Source organism: Lactuca virosa, chromosome 9 (genome assembly GCF_052849685.1).
Source record: "Lactuca virosa cultivar CGN04683 chromosome 9, Lactuca_virosa_CGN04683_v6, whole genome shotgun sequence".
NCBI lineage: Eukaryota > Viridiplantae > Streptophyta > Magnoliopsida > Asterales > Asteraceae > Lactuca > Lactuca virosa.
The window spans coordinates 180,416,401-180,431,373 of NC_136434.1; positions in this window are offsets into that span (position 1 = coordinate 180,416,401).

Sequence of the window (14,973 nt, forward strand, 5' to 3'; positions counted from 1 at the left end):
AGGAACAACAAAGGCATATGTGAATCATGTGACAAACTTTCCATATCAATCATTGATTTGATTTAAAAATATACAATCAATGAGACATAACAATTTCCATACTTGATATACGTCAATAAAGCTTTGGCCCAAATGGCACAGAAGACATACAACTTCGGATTAACCTTTTGGTAGATTTCAGGCTTATAGCCCTGTCTAACCTTCTGCCAATACCATAGAATAGAAATCATTCTCTTACGGAGACATGTTCTACATGGCCAGAGGCTAAGTCCTTTCACTGATCACATGGTCAAAGGTATTTCTTTTGCTATTAAAGATAACGAATAAAAATAACACGGGAAAATAAACCGGAATAATAACACTGAAAAGCACGTAGCACATATAACACAGAACATACAATTGTTCCTATATATTAAACTCACCATGAAATGACCGGGGGTTAAAATAGTAATTTGGGCAGCACTTCGTTACTATAATTAGCTTTCTTCGTTGAAAACCGGGATCTTCTTGAAAACCGGGCTCTGCGAAGGTAGAGCTTAAAAACCGAAAAAATAAATTTTTCGGGCTTCTCGGCAACTTCGGGGCGTGTTTCGGGCGTTGGAAATAATCCCGGGGCTTCGGGGGATGTCAAAGTAGTGAAAATATGGAAAAAGGGTGAAAAAGGGCAAATTTCCTAACTTTAGCTGGGAGGGTTCGCAACTACTATTTATAGTAGCGAGGTCCAGATCCGAAGCAAGGGGGAGAGGGCAGGTGGCTGCGAGGCTCGGAACAGATGGCAGCTTGGGCGAGGCTCGGATGCGAGATGGCTGCGTGCCGACTTCGGATTGGTCCAGCACTTCGGACACGGGGCAAGTCAGAAGCAATGCGCATCGGAAGGTCATTGGACCACACCCTAGGTCGAATCAGCAAGCGACATGCGAGTCGGGCACGAGGTATGCATGTGAGGATCACGTGACCGGATCCAATCCATGCGAATTTCTCGAAAATTGCACCCAATCCTTCTAAAATCCATAACTTTCACATACGGGCTCCGTTTTTGACGTTCTTTATTTGCACGCGTAGGGAATATTATGCTCTACGACTTTCGTTTAGACTTCGTCGGCTAATTTTGACTTTATTTTTAATATTATTATTTTTAACAGACCGGGACAGGAAAATCCGTTAAAAATTCATAACTTCTTCATCCGACGTCCGTTTTCGTCAGACTTTTTACCGTTGTACTACTATTCACGAGATCTTCGATTATCGTTTAGGTTGTGTTGGCTAAAAATCACTCGATCTAAAATTCGAGTTTTTAGCTGTCTACTGCTAAGCTGAAACTTAGAAAAATCATAACTTCCTCATACGAAGTCAGATTTTGGCGTTCTTTTTATCAAAATTCTCGGTTTAACGAATACTACCACTTTCATTTAGATCACTAAGGCTAAAAAGTAGTTTATTAAAAATTCACTTTTTATGTCATTCGGCACCGTGCCGGTTTTGTCGCGGATCTTCGATTGGTCATAACTTCTTCGTTATAACTCAGATTTCGATGAGGTTTTCGCCTAAATGTTTCTAACGAGATTATCTACAACTTTCAATAATAAAATTTTACTTATTTCAAATTTTATATTTTCTTTAAATTTCGATATTTTAACTTTTAATTGGAATCTTATAAGATTTCCAATATTTTCCGAGTGATTCTAAACATAGTTTTACCTTATTTCTAGTAAAAACTATCTGTTAGAACTCAATACTCAATATCACATAATATTTCATAATATTATTTACTTAAAACACGATTTCAAAACGTGTATGTTACAAATACGTCCTCCTTTTGAGAATTTCGTCCCCGAAATTACATCGATTAAAATAAATGGGGATATTTCGCTCTTATCTCATTATTATTCTCCCGAGTATAGTTCGAGCCTCGATGGTGTTTCCACTTGACAAGCACTAACTCTACTTCTTTATTACGTAGCTTAGTCGTTCTTTCGTTTACAATTTCTTCAGGCTCTTCTACATAAGTTAACTTATTATCCAGTTTCACCTCGGATAATGGAACTGCTTCATCATACATGCTTAAGCATTTGCGCAGATAAATCACATGAAAGACATCATGAATACTTGCCAAATCTTCAGGCAATTCCAAGCGGTATGCTTGTTTACCAATCCTCTGGAGGATTTTGAAAGGACCAACAAATCTAGGACTTAGATTTCCTTTCTTTCCAAATCGCATAAGACCTTTCCATGGGAATAACTTCAACATTAAGAAATCACCCACCTGGAATTCTATTGGTCGCCTCCTCTTTTCTGTATAGGACTTTTGTCGATCCTGGGCGGCTTTCATTCTTTCTCGTATAATTTGAATCTTGTCGGTGGTGTCTTGAATTATTTCAGGGCCTCGAAGGATCTTCTGTCCTATGTGCCGCCAACATAATGGCGTACGACATTTACGACCATATAATGCTTCATATGGTGGCATTTTAATTGAAGCGTGGTAACTGTTATTGTACGAAAATTCGACAAGAGGTAAGTATTTATCCCAGTTACCACCGAACTCCAAGACACATGCACGAAGCATATCTTCTACTGTTTGGATTGTTCTCTCCGTCTGACCATCTGTCTGGGGATGATAAGTTGTGTTGAGGGCAACTCGAGATCCCAATTCACGTTGCATACTCGCCCAAAAGTGTGAAGTGAAGCGAGTATCACGATCAGAAATGATCTTTAGTGGCACACCATGTCTTGCAACAATTTCATCCAACTATACTTGTGCGTATTTCTCCATTGGAGCCGTTTCACGCATGGCAAGAAAATGAGCGCTTTTAGTCAGGCGGTCGACGATTACCCAAATGCTATCATGTTGTCTAGCAGTCTTTGGCAATTTGGTAATAAAATCCATGGACACTTCTTCCCATTTCCATACAGGAACACTAAGACTTTCTGGGGTTCCGTAAGGCTTTTGGTGTTCTGCTTTGACTTGTAAGCATACTAAGCATTCCTGTACATATCTTCCAATGTCTCTCTTTAATCCAGGCCACCAATAATCAGCTCTTACATCATAGTACATTTTACTTGTACCAGGATGTATTGACAGTTTAGACTTATGGGCGTCATCTAAAATCTTCTTTCTTAATCCACCAATCTTTGGAATCCATAGCCGATTCTTGAATACCTACAATCCTCTTGGATCATCAAGCAAAACATCAGTATAATGTACCATCCCATATTTCTTCGCATTTTCTGGCTTTAGGGCCTCTACTTTGCCATTTCTCTAGTTCATCTAGAATAGTGAACTTTACTGTAGTGTGAGTAATAGCATAACACATACTATTACGATAAACCTTTATACTAAGTGCATCGGCAACTACATTAGCCTTTCCTGGATGATACATGATTTCACAGTCATAGTCTTTGATCAGCTCCATGGCTTGTTGTTATCTCATATTCAAAGTTTGCTGACTGAATATGTACTTGAGACTCTTATGGTCGGTATACAATTGACATTTTGTACCAAAAAGGTAATGTCTCCAAAGTTTTATGGCAAATACCACCGCAGCGAGTACGAGATCATGGGTGGGATAATTCTTCTCATAACCTTTCAGTTGTCTTGAGGCATAGGCTATCACTTTACCACATTGCATTAACACACAACCGAGTCTCAATCTTAAAGCATCGCTATATACGGAGAAATCATCATCACCTTCTGGAAGTGATAAGATTGGAGCATGAGTCAAAAGATCTTTTAAAGTCGAGAAAGCTTTTTCTTGGGCTTCACCCCATTCGAACTTCACTTACTTTCGTGTAAGACTCGTGAGAGGTACGGCTATACGAGAAAAGTCTTTAATGAATCTCCGGTAATATCCTGCGAGACCCAAGAAACTACGAATTTCGGAAGCATTACGGGGCACTTCCCAATTTTGAATGGCTTCGATTTTGGTAGGATCTACGGATACACCGTCACTAGAAATCACATGGCCGAGAAATTGAACTTGACGAAGCCAAAATTCACATTTCGAGAATTTAGCATATAGTTTCTCCTTTCGAAGAAGTTCTAATACGGCACGAATATGAATGGCATGATCAGCTTCAGACTTGGAATAGATTAGAATATCGTCAATGAATACGATGACAGATTTATCGAGCATTGGGCGGCATACCCGATTCATCATATCCATGAATACAATAGGAGAATTTGTTAAACCAAACGGCATGACAAGGAATCCATAATGCCCATATCGAGTACGAAAAGCAGTCTTCGGTACATCCTGCTCGTGAACTTTCAACTAATGATAGCCAGATCTTAGATCAATCTTTGAGAAATAGCTAACACCCTGAAGTTGATCGATCAAATCGTCGATGCGAGGTAGTGGGTACTTGTTCTTGATAGTCACCTTATTCAGCTCGCGATAATCAATGCACATCCGCATCGATCCATCTTTCTTCTTGACAAACAGTACCGGAGCACCCCAGGGAGAGGTACTCAGTCGAATGAAACCTTTGTCAAGTAGTTTCTGCAGTTGGATCATCATTTCTTTCATCTCAGCTGGCGCAAGACGATAAGGAGTCTTTGCAATCGGAGCAGCACCAGGCACAAGGTCAATTCGGAATTCTACTTGCCTGTCTGGAGGGAGTCCAAGCAATTCTTCAGGAAAAACATCTGGATATTCTTTAGCAATGGGAACATCATTCACCGTTTTCTTCTCCTCTTTTGAGACATCGACTGTGTAGGCCAGATAGATAGAACACCCTTTCGATATGAATTTACGAGCTTTGAGGAAAGATATTATTTTTAAGGTTCCTTGTTCACCATAGACATAGATAGGATTCTCCCCTTTAATGGGAATACGTACTATCTTTTCATAGCACAAGAGTTCTGCGTGGTTCTTTGACAACCAATCCATGCCGAGAATAATATCAAAGTTAGGCAAGGAGATAGGGATCAGGTTAGCAAGAAAATTATAGCTTTCAATTTCTATAATACAATCCCTATAGACTTCATCCGCAAGTAATGATATACTTCCCGCAGTATCTACGTGAAATGGTTGCGCGGGTACATAGCAAGCAATTTGAAAGGAATGCGCAAATTCATAAAACACAAAAGAATCTGAAGCACCAGAATCAAATAAGATGTGAGCAGGTCTAGAGTTGACAAGAAATGTACCCGTCACAACATTCGGGTCCTCGCGTGCCTCCTCTGAGGTAATTTGGAATGCACGACCCTTAGCTTTTGGCACCTCCTCCTTTTTAGTTGGAGTACCCTTTGATTGTTGAATAGGGGCTTGACTTCTCGTCGGTTGTTGGACATAAGCTTGACTTCCCGTCATCTGACTAGTAAGAGTGGGGCAAAAACGCTTCTTGTCGCCAGTAATACCACATGCATAACAAGTAACATCCTTTGTAGGGCAAGCTGGCTTTATATGACCCTTTTCTCCACATCCATAACATACAATGGATTCCTTGTCTATTTTGCATTGGCCCAGGTGATTCCTTCCACAAACACGATATGAAGGCGATCGAATAGAAAAAGATTGTGATCTACCGCGTCCACGAGAGGCATTTTGAGTTTGCACTTGATTACCAGGCTCAGTCCGAACGGATTGAGCTGGTAGAAAAAAAGGAACATGAACAGTTCTATCAGTACGTGGATGCTTCGGAACAGTAAGAGTGGCACCACGCAGTTCTAAGTCATGCTCACGTCTTCGAGCATACTCAACGGATTTATCGAATGACAGTACTTCCCGATTGGCAACGAAATCGTGAATTTCGTGCCGTAGTCCCTCCATGAATAACTGAATCTTCTCGTCTTCAGTTGGAATATAGTTTGTAGCAAACCTTGCTCTTTGATTAAAATGAGTTTCATACTCATTCACAGTCATTCCTGCCTGTCTAAGTTCGAGGAATTCCTTCTCCAATCTCCTCCTCATGTGTAGAGGACAATACATCTCTAGAAAACGAGTTTTGAACATTTCCCAGGCTAAATTCTCCTGGTCAAACCCGTTTAGAGCTTCATATGTTTCTTCCCACCAGACCAAGGCTTCTCTGATGAGCATTGCGGAAGCATTATTAGCCTTGTCTTCATTATCTACATGAGAAATCTGAAACACTTTCTCTGTGTTCTGGATCCAGGTAAGAACAACAATGGGATTAAGAACACCAGAAAACTCTGTAGCACCACTACTCTTGAAATATTTGAACGAGGGACGCTTCACCTCCCCTTTTGAAGATTCTCCAGTGGCTTTCTCTTTTCCTTTATCACCATTCTTTTTTTGTTCTTCGAGAGTCTGTCGAATAACACCGGTAAGTTTACCCAAGAGTCGCTCCTCACGAGGAGATACTGGAGTATTCACTTCCTCAGGTTGAGGACCTCCACCAACCTCAGGGGTATGGCTACTAACCTGTTCAGCCATTGCTCTGCAATATGGAGTAACATTGTATTTTAGAATATATTAGGGTTTATCCTTACCTAATACTTTTACTTAAATATTTCCTATGGCTTGTATCTATATACTTACAATGAATCCGTTCATATATTGAACTTCCAATAGTTTAAGTCTAAATACCAATCCGTGGAATTTAGTTCACTTAAACTACTGCTCTGATACCATGATTGAAAGACCCACACTTTCATACATGACAATTGTTACTCCGAAACATGCTACATGCATATTCATAAAAACAATATTTTATATTGATAAAGTGGTTACAAACTACTGGATACAAACCAACTATTTCAAAGTGTTATATATTACATAACTTCCCAGGATTCTATAGTTTTATACATATGGGAGTGCAAAATACAATAGTTTCAAACTATTCGAAAATCTTCTATCAATACAATAGTTTCAAACTATTCCAAAATCTTCTATCAGTATATAACTATACTGGATGCTTATCTCCTGCAAATTAGTTAAACATTGAGAGGGGTAAGCGGTGACGCTTAGTGAGTTCAACAATAGATACACTATAACGTTATGCCATATATATACTTCAATATGGCAGAGGCAAAGAGGATCAAGGAACAACAAAGGCATATGTGAATCATGTGACAAACTTTCCATATCAATCATTGATTCGATTAAAAAATATACAATCAATGAGACATAACAATTTCCATACTTGATATACATCAATAAAGCTTTGGCCCAAATGGCACAGAAGACATACAACTTTGGATTAACCATTTGGTAGATTTCAGGCTTATAGCCCTATCTAACCTTCTGCCAATACCATAGAATAGAAATCATTCTCTTACAGAGACATGTTCTACATGGCTAGAGGCTACATACCAGTACCAATATGAATCTAAGTCCTTTCACTGATCACATGGTTAAAGGTATTTCTTTTGCTATTAAAGATAACGAATAAAAATATCACGGGAAAATAAACCGGAATAATAACACTGAAAAGCACGTAGCACATGTAACACATAACATATAATTGTTCTTATATATTAAACTCACCATGAAATGACAGGGGGTTAAAATAGTAATTTGGGCAGCACTTCGTTACTATAATTAGCTTTCTTCGTTGAAAACCGGGCTCTGCGAAGGTAGAGCTTCAAAACCGAAAAGATAAATTTTTCGGGCTTCTCGGCAACTTCGGGGCGTGTTTCGGGCGTTGGAAATAATCCCGGGGCTTCGGGGGATGTCAAAGTTGTGAAAATATGGAAAAAGGGTGACAAAGGGCAAATTTCCTAACTTTAGCCGGGAGGGTTCGCAGCTACTATTTATAGTAGCGAGGTCCGGATCCGAAGCGAGGGGGAGAGGGCAGGTGGTTGCGTGGCTCGGAACAGATGGCAGCTTGGGCGAGGCTCGGATGCGAGATGACTGCGTGCCGGCTTCGGATTGGTCCAACACTTCGGACACGGGGAAAGTCAGAAGCGATGCGCGTCGGAAGGTCATTGGGCCACACCCTCGGCCGAATCAATAAGTGACACGCGAGTCGGGCACGAGGTATGCATGCGAGGATCACGTGACCGACTCTAATCCATGCGAATTTCTCGAAAATTGCACCCAATCCTTCTAAAATCCATAACTTTCGCATACGGGCTCCGTTTTTGACGTTCTATATATGCACGCGTAGGGAAAATTATGCTCTACGAATTTCCTTTAGACTTCGTCAGCTAATTTTGAATTTATTTTTAATATTATTATTTTTAACAGACCGCGACAGGAAAATCCGTTAAAAATTCATAACTTCTTCATCCGACGTCCGTTTTCGTCAGACTTTTTACCGTTGTACTACTATTGACGAGACCTTCGATTCTCGTTTAGGTTGTGTTGGCTAAAAATCACTCGATCTAAAATTCGAGTTTTTAGCTGTCTACTGCTAAGCAGAAAGTTAGAAAAATCATAACTTCCTCATACGAAGTAAAATTTTGGCGTTCTTTTTATCAAAATTCTCGGTTTAACGAATACTACGACTTTCATTTAGATCACTAAGGCTAAAAAGTAGTTTATCAAAAATTCACTTTTTACGTCATTCGGCACAGTGCCGGTTTTGTCGCGGATCTTCGATTGGTCATAACTTCTTCGTTATAACTCGGATTTCGATGAGGTTTTCGCCTAAATGTTTCTAACGAGATTATCTACAACTTTCAATAATAAAATTTTACTTATTTCAAATTTTATATTTTCTTTAAATTTCGATATTTTAACTTTTAATTGGAATCTCATAAGACTTCAAATATTTTCCGAGTGATTCTAAACATAGTTTTACCTTATTTCTAGTAAAAACTATCTGTTAGAACTCAATACTCAATATCACATAATATTTCATAATATTATTTACTTAAAACACGATTTCAAAACGTGTATGTTACAAATACCTCCTCCTTTTGAGAATTTCGTCCCCGAAATTACATCGATTAAAATAAATGGGGATATTTCACTCTTATCTCATTATTATTCTCCCAAGTATAGTTCGGGCCTCGATGGTGTTTCCACTTGACAAGCACCAACTCTACTTCTTTATTACGTAGCTTAGTCGTTCTTTCGTTTACAATTTCTTCAGGCTCTTCTACATAAGTTAACTTATTATCCAGTTTCACCTCGGATAATGGAACTGCTTCATCATACATGCTTAAGCATTTGCACAGATAAATCACATGAAAGACATCATGAATACGTGCCAAATCTTCAGGCAATTCCAAGCGGTATGCTTGTTTACCAATCCTCTGGAGGATTTTGAAAGGACCAACAAATCTAGGACTTAGTTTTCCTTTCTTTCCAAATCGCATAAGACCTTTCCATGGGAATAACTTCAACATTAAGAAATCACCCACCTGGAATTCTATTGGTCGCCTCCTCTTTTCCGTATAGGACTTTTGTCGATCCTGGGCGGCTTTCATTCTTTCTCGTACAATTTGAATCTTGTCGGTGGTGTCTTGAATCATTTCAGGGCCTCCAAGGATCTTCTGTCCTATGTCTCGCCAACATAATGGCGTACGGCATTTACGACCATATAATGCTTCATATGGTGGCATTTTAATTTAAGCGTGGTAACTGTTATTGTACGAAAATTCGACAAGAGGTAAGTATTTATCCCAGTTACCACCGAACTCCAAGACACATGCACGAAGCATATCTTCTACTGTTTGGATTGTTATCTCCGTCTGACCATCTGTCTGGGGATGATAAGCTGTGCTGAGGGCAACTCGAGATCCCAATTCACGTTGCATACTCGCCCAAAAGTGTGAAGTAAAGTGAGTATCACGATCAGAAATGATCTTTAGTGGCACACCATGTCTTGCAACAATTTCATCCAACTATACTTGTGCGTATTTCTCCATTGGAGCCGTTTCACGCATGGCAAGAAAATGAGCGCTTTTAGTCAGGCGGTCGACGATTACCCAAATGCTATCATGTTGTCTAGCAGTCTTTGGCAATTTGGTAATAAAATCCATGGACACTTCTTCCCATTTCCATACAGGAACACTAAGACTTTCTGGGGTTCCGTAAGGCTTTTGGTGTTCTGCTTTGACTTGTAAGCATACTAAGCATTCCTGTACATATCTTCCAATGTCTCTCTTTAATCCAGGCCACCAATAATCAGCTCTTACATCATAGTACATTTTACTTGTTCCAGGATGTATTGACAATTTAGACTTATGGGCGTCATCTAAAATCTTCTTTCTTAATCCACCAATCTTTGGAATCCATAGCCGATTCTTGAATACCTGCAATCCTCTTGGATCATCAAGCAAAACATCAGTATAATGTACCATCCCATATTTCTACGCATTTTCTGGCTTTAGGGCCTCTACTTTGCCAATTCTCTAGTTCATCTAGAACAGTGAACTTTACTGTAGTGTGAGTAATAGCATAACACATACTATTACGATAAACCTTTCTACTAAGTGCATCGACAACTACATTAGCCTTTCCAGGATGATACATGATTTCACAGTCATAGTCTTTGATCAACTCCATGGCTCGTTGTTATCTCATATTCAAAGTTTGCTGACTGAATATGTACTTGAGACTCTTATGGTCGGTATACTATTGACATTTTGTACCAAAAAGGTAATGTCTCCAAAGTTTTAGGGCAAATACCACCGCAGAGAGTTCGAGATCATGGGTGGGATAATTCTTCTCATAATCTTTCAGTTGTCTTGAGGCATAGGCTATCACTTTACCACGTTGCATCAACAGACAACCGAGTCCCAATCTTGAAGCATCGCTATATACGGACAAATCATCATCACCTTCTGGAAGTGATAAGATTGGAGCATGAGTCAAAAGATCTTTTAAAGTCGAGAAAAAATTTTCTTGGGCTTCACCCCATTCGAACTTCACTTCCTTTCGTGTAATAATCGTGAGAGGTACGCCTATATGAGAAAAGTCTTTAATGAATCTCCGGTAATAACCTGCGAGACCCAAGAAACTACGAATTTCGGAAGCATTACGGGGTACTTTCCAATTTTGAATGGCTTCGATTTTGGTAGGATCTACGGATACACCGTCACTAGAAATCACATGGCCGAGAAATTGAACTTGACGAAGCCAAAATTCACATTTCGAGAATTTAGCATATAGTTTCTCCTTTCGAAGAAGTTCTAATACCGCACGAATATGAATGACATGATCAGCTTCAGACTTGAAATATATAAGAATATCGCCAATGAATACGATGACAGATTTATCGAGCATTGGGCGGCATACCCGATTCATCATATCCATGAATACATCAGGAGCATTTGTTAAACCAAACGGCATGACAAGGAATTCATAATGCCCATATCGAGTACGAAAAGCAGTCTTCGGTACATCCTGCTCGTGAACTTTCAACTGATGATAGCCAGATCTTAGATCAGTCTTTGAGAAATAGCTAACACCCTGAAGTTGATCGAACAAATCGTCGATGCGAGGTAGTGGGTACTTGTTCTTGATAGTCACCTTATTCAGCTCACGATAATCAATGCATATCCACATCGATCCATCTTTCTTCTTGACAAACAGTACCGGAGCACCCCAGGGAGAGGTACTCGGTCGAATGAAACCTTTGTCAAGTAGTTCCTGCAGTTGGATCATCATTTCATTCATCTCAGCTGGCGCAAGACGATAAGGAGTCTTTGCAATCGGAGCAGCACCAGGCACAAGGTCAATTCGGAATTCTACTTGCCTGTCCGGAGGGAGTCCAGGAAATTCTTCGGGGAAAACATCTGGATATTCTTTAGCAATGGGAACATCATTCACCGTTTTCTTTTCCTCTTTTGAGACATCGACTGTGTAGGCCAGATAGATAGAACACCCTTTCGATATGAATTTACGAGCTTTGAGGAAAGATATTATTTTTAAGGTTCCTTGTTCACCATAGACATAAATAGGATTCTCCCCTTCAATGGGAATACGTACTATCTTTTCATAGCACAAGAGTTCTGCGTGGTTCTTTGACAACCAATCCATGCCAAGAATAATATCAAAGTTGGGCAAGGAGATAGGGATCAGGTTAGCAAGAAAATTATAGCTTTCAATTTCTATAATACAATCCCTATAGAATTTATCAGTAAGTAATGATATATACTTCCTGCAGTATCTACGTGAAATGCTTGCGCGAGTACATAGCAAGAAATTTGAAAGGAATGCGCAAAGTCATAAGACACAAAAGAATCTGAGGCACCAGAATCAAATAAGATGTGAGCAGGTCTAGAGTTGACAAGAAATGTACCCGTCACAACATTCGGGTCCTCGCGTGCCTCCTCTGAGGTAATTTGGAATGCACGACCCTTAGCTTTTGGCACCTCCTCCTTTTTAGTTGGAGTACCCTTTGATTGTTGAATAGTGGCTTGACTTCTCGTCGGTTGTTGGACAGAAGCTTGACTTCCCGTCATCTGACTAGTAAGAGTGGGGCAAAAACGCTTCTTGTCGCCAGTAATACCACATACATAACAAGTAACATCCTTTCTAGGGCAAGCTGGCTTTATATGACCCTTTTCTCCACATCCATAACATACAATGGATTCCTTGTCTATTTTGCATTGGCCCAGGTGATTCCTTCCACAAACACGATATGAAGGCGATCGAATAGAAAAAGATTGTGATCTACCGCGTCCACGAGAGGCATTTTGAGTTTTTACTTGATTACCAGGCTCAGTCCGAACGGATTGAGCTGGTAGAAAAGAAGGAACATGAACAGTTCTTTCAGTACGTGGATGCTTCGGAACAGTAAGAGTGGCACCACGCAGTTCTAAGTCATGCTCACGTCTTCGAGCATACTCAACGGATTTATCGAATGACAGTACTTCCCGATTGGCAACGAAATCGTGAATTTCGTGCCGTAGTCCCTCCATGAATAACTGAATCTTCTCGTCTTCAGTTGGAATATAGTTTGTAGCAAACCTTGCTCTTTGATTAAAATGAGTTTCATACTCATTCACAGTCATTCCTCCCTGTCTAAGTTTGAGGAATTCCTTCTCCAATCTCCTCCTCATGTCTAGAGGACAATACTGTTGGGTTTTGAGCATTCTAACACTTCCTAAGTGTACATGCAACCCTATTAAACCTTGGATCTATGTTTGTCTAAGATACATGCAAAATATTATTTTCCAAGGTTTATAACCTATCTAGCATGGCATGGGGTACTTTTAACCATAAAAGAACTAGATGAATTACATACCTTTTGTTGATTATTGATTCCTTGGAGTTTGAGAGCCAAGCACCAATAATGTGAATGCCTCAAATGGAAATCACAACTCACCACAAACTTGGAAAATGTATGAGAGAGTATACTAACTCTTCATTTTGGCCACCACACTTACACACACATTAGTGTCTTTTTCATGCAACATAAGCTTGTTTATATAGTGTACATGGTTAGGGTGAAACCCTAATAACCCATGTCTTTTCCTCTTCCAATGATCCATGGGTAAAAGCTCCATGGATCATCCATGGACTTCCATATAAGCTTAGCCCATTCCCAAATGAGTGTTAGCCCACACCATATAAATATAATAGCCCATGATTTAATTAGTCTTCCTTTTAATCACTAAATTAATTCATAATTAATTCAAGATTAAAACTAATTAGGTAACATGACTTTATATTAATATATTATAACTTATAATATATTAATAAATCGTAAGTATACAACTCTCATAAAATTATCCATAACTAGTTTGGGTGAAGTGCAACCCAAATGGACCATGCCGGGTCGGGTCAAGTATATACCAAATAAGTTATGGACTTAGACATCTTATCCAACAGACTCCCACTTGGATAAGTCTAATAACTGTATTTGCGTATATTACTTCAGGAACCAACCGACAATCGTAGCTCTTGAAAACTCTTGTGAACTATGAAGCGCCATTTTAGATAAGTGATCATATAATCCTCTACTCTCATGATATCAGCCGGACAAATACATGGAACAATGTCTTACTTATTGTCTAGCAGTTGTTTCTCGATTTCCGATTTGTTTGACAAAGAACTTAACTGAACACATCAATTTAGTTTTGACCGGGCCCCGTACATGGGTCAACACAAAATCATCGAGGGGCCCAGATATCGCTTCTATTTCTAGAAGGAACAGATAAACTTCGACTCATATGCTTGTTCTACTACTTATTGAATTGCACACAAAGGCATGTTTTATAACATAAAGTTACTGATGCGTTTACGTGCAATCAATGCACAACCAACTCATAGGTAACAACTCATATCTCTAGGTTTGAAGACTTATATGATATTACCGTCTCACGATCACTCGAGATAAATTCCATGAAGTGATACAAGTGAGCGTGGGTTTATTCCAATACTCATAACTTATGAGTACTCATGAATGTTGTAGCAACCATTGCTATGGCTAAACACCTTTAGTCATCTACAATCCCAATTCATGACAGTCTTGATTCATACCTACTTCCGACATATGACCGACTGTGGAGAGTTTGAATAAATTAATTATTCTGGAAGTCAAAACATGCAAAACTGAAACAATAGTAAATAATTGACAATGATAGCAACACTTTACTCATAAATAAATCACTAATTTTATTCATCATCAAACGTCGATTACATTTTACAAGTTTCAGAAAAGGCTATCTAATCTGTAAAACTAATATCGTCCCTCAGCCCGATGCGCCTCGCATGCTGCAAATGCTTCACCCTCGTCAGTCCCTTCGTAAGGGGATCCGTAGGGTTCTCATCTGACGATACCCTCTTTGCCACGAGGAGTCCCTCTTCTATCTTGTGTCTTATGAAGTGATATTTTCTGTCAATGTGTCGGGATCTGCCATGATCTCTTGGTTCCTTAGCTAAGGCAACCGCACTATTGCTGTCACAGAAAATCTCCATAGGCTCCTTAATAGCTGGTACAACTCCAAGGTCTCCGATGAAGTTCCTCAGCCATATCGCCTCCTTTGCCGCTTCACTCGCTGCTATGTACTCTGATTCACAAGTCGAATCAGCTACAGTCTCCTGTTTGGAACTCTTCCAAGTGATTGCCCCTCCGTTTAAGATAAAGACCCAGCCCGACTGAGAGCGGAAGTTA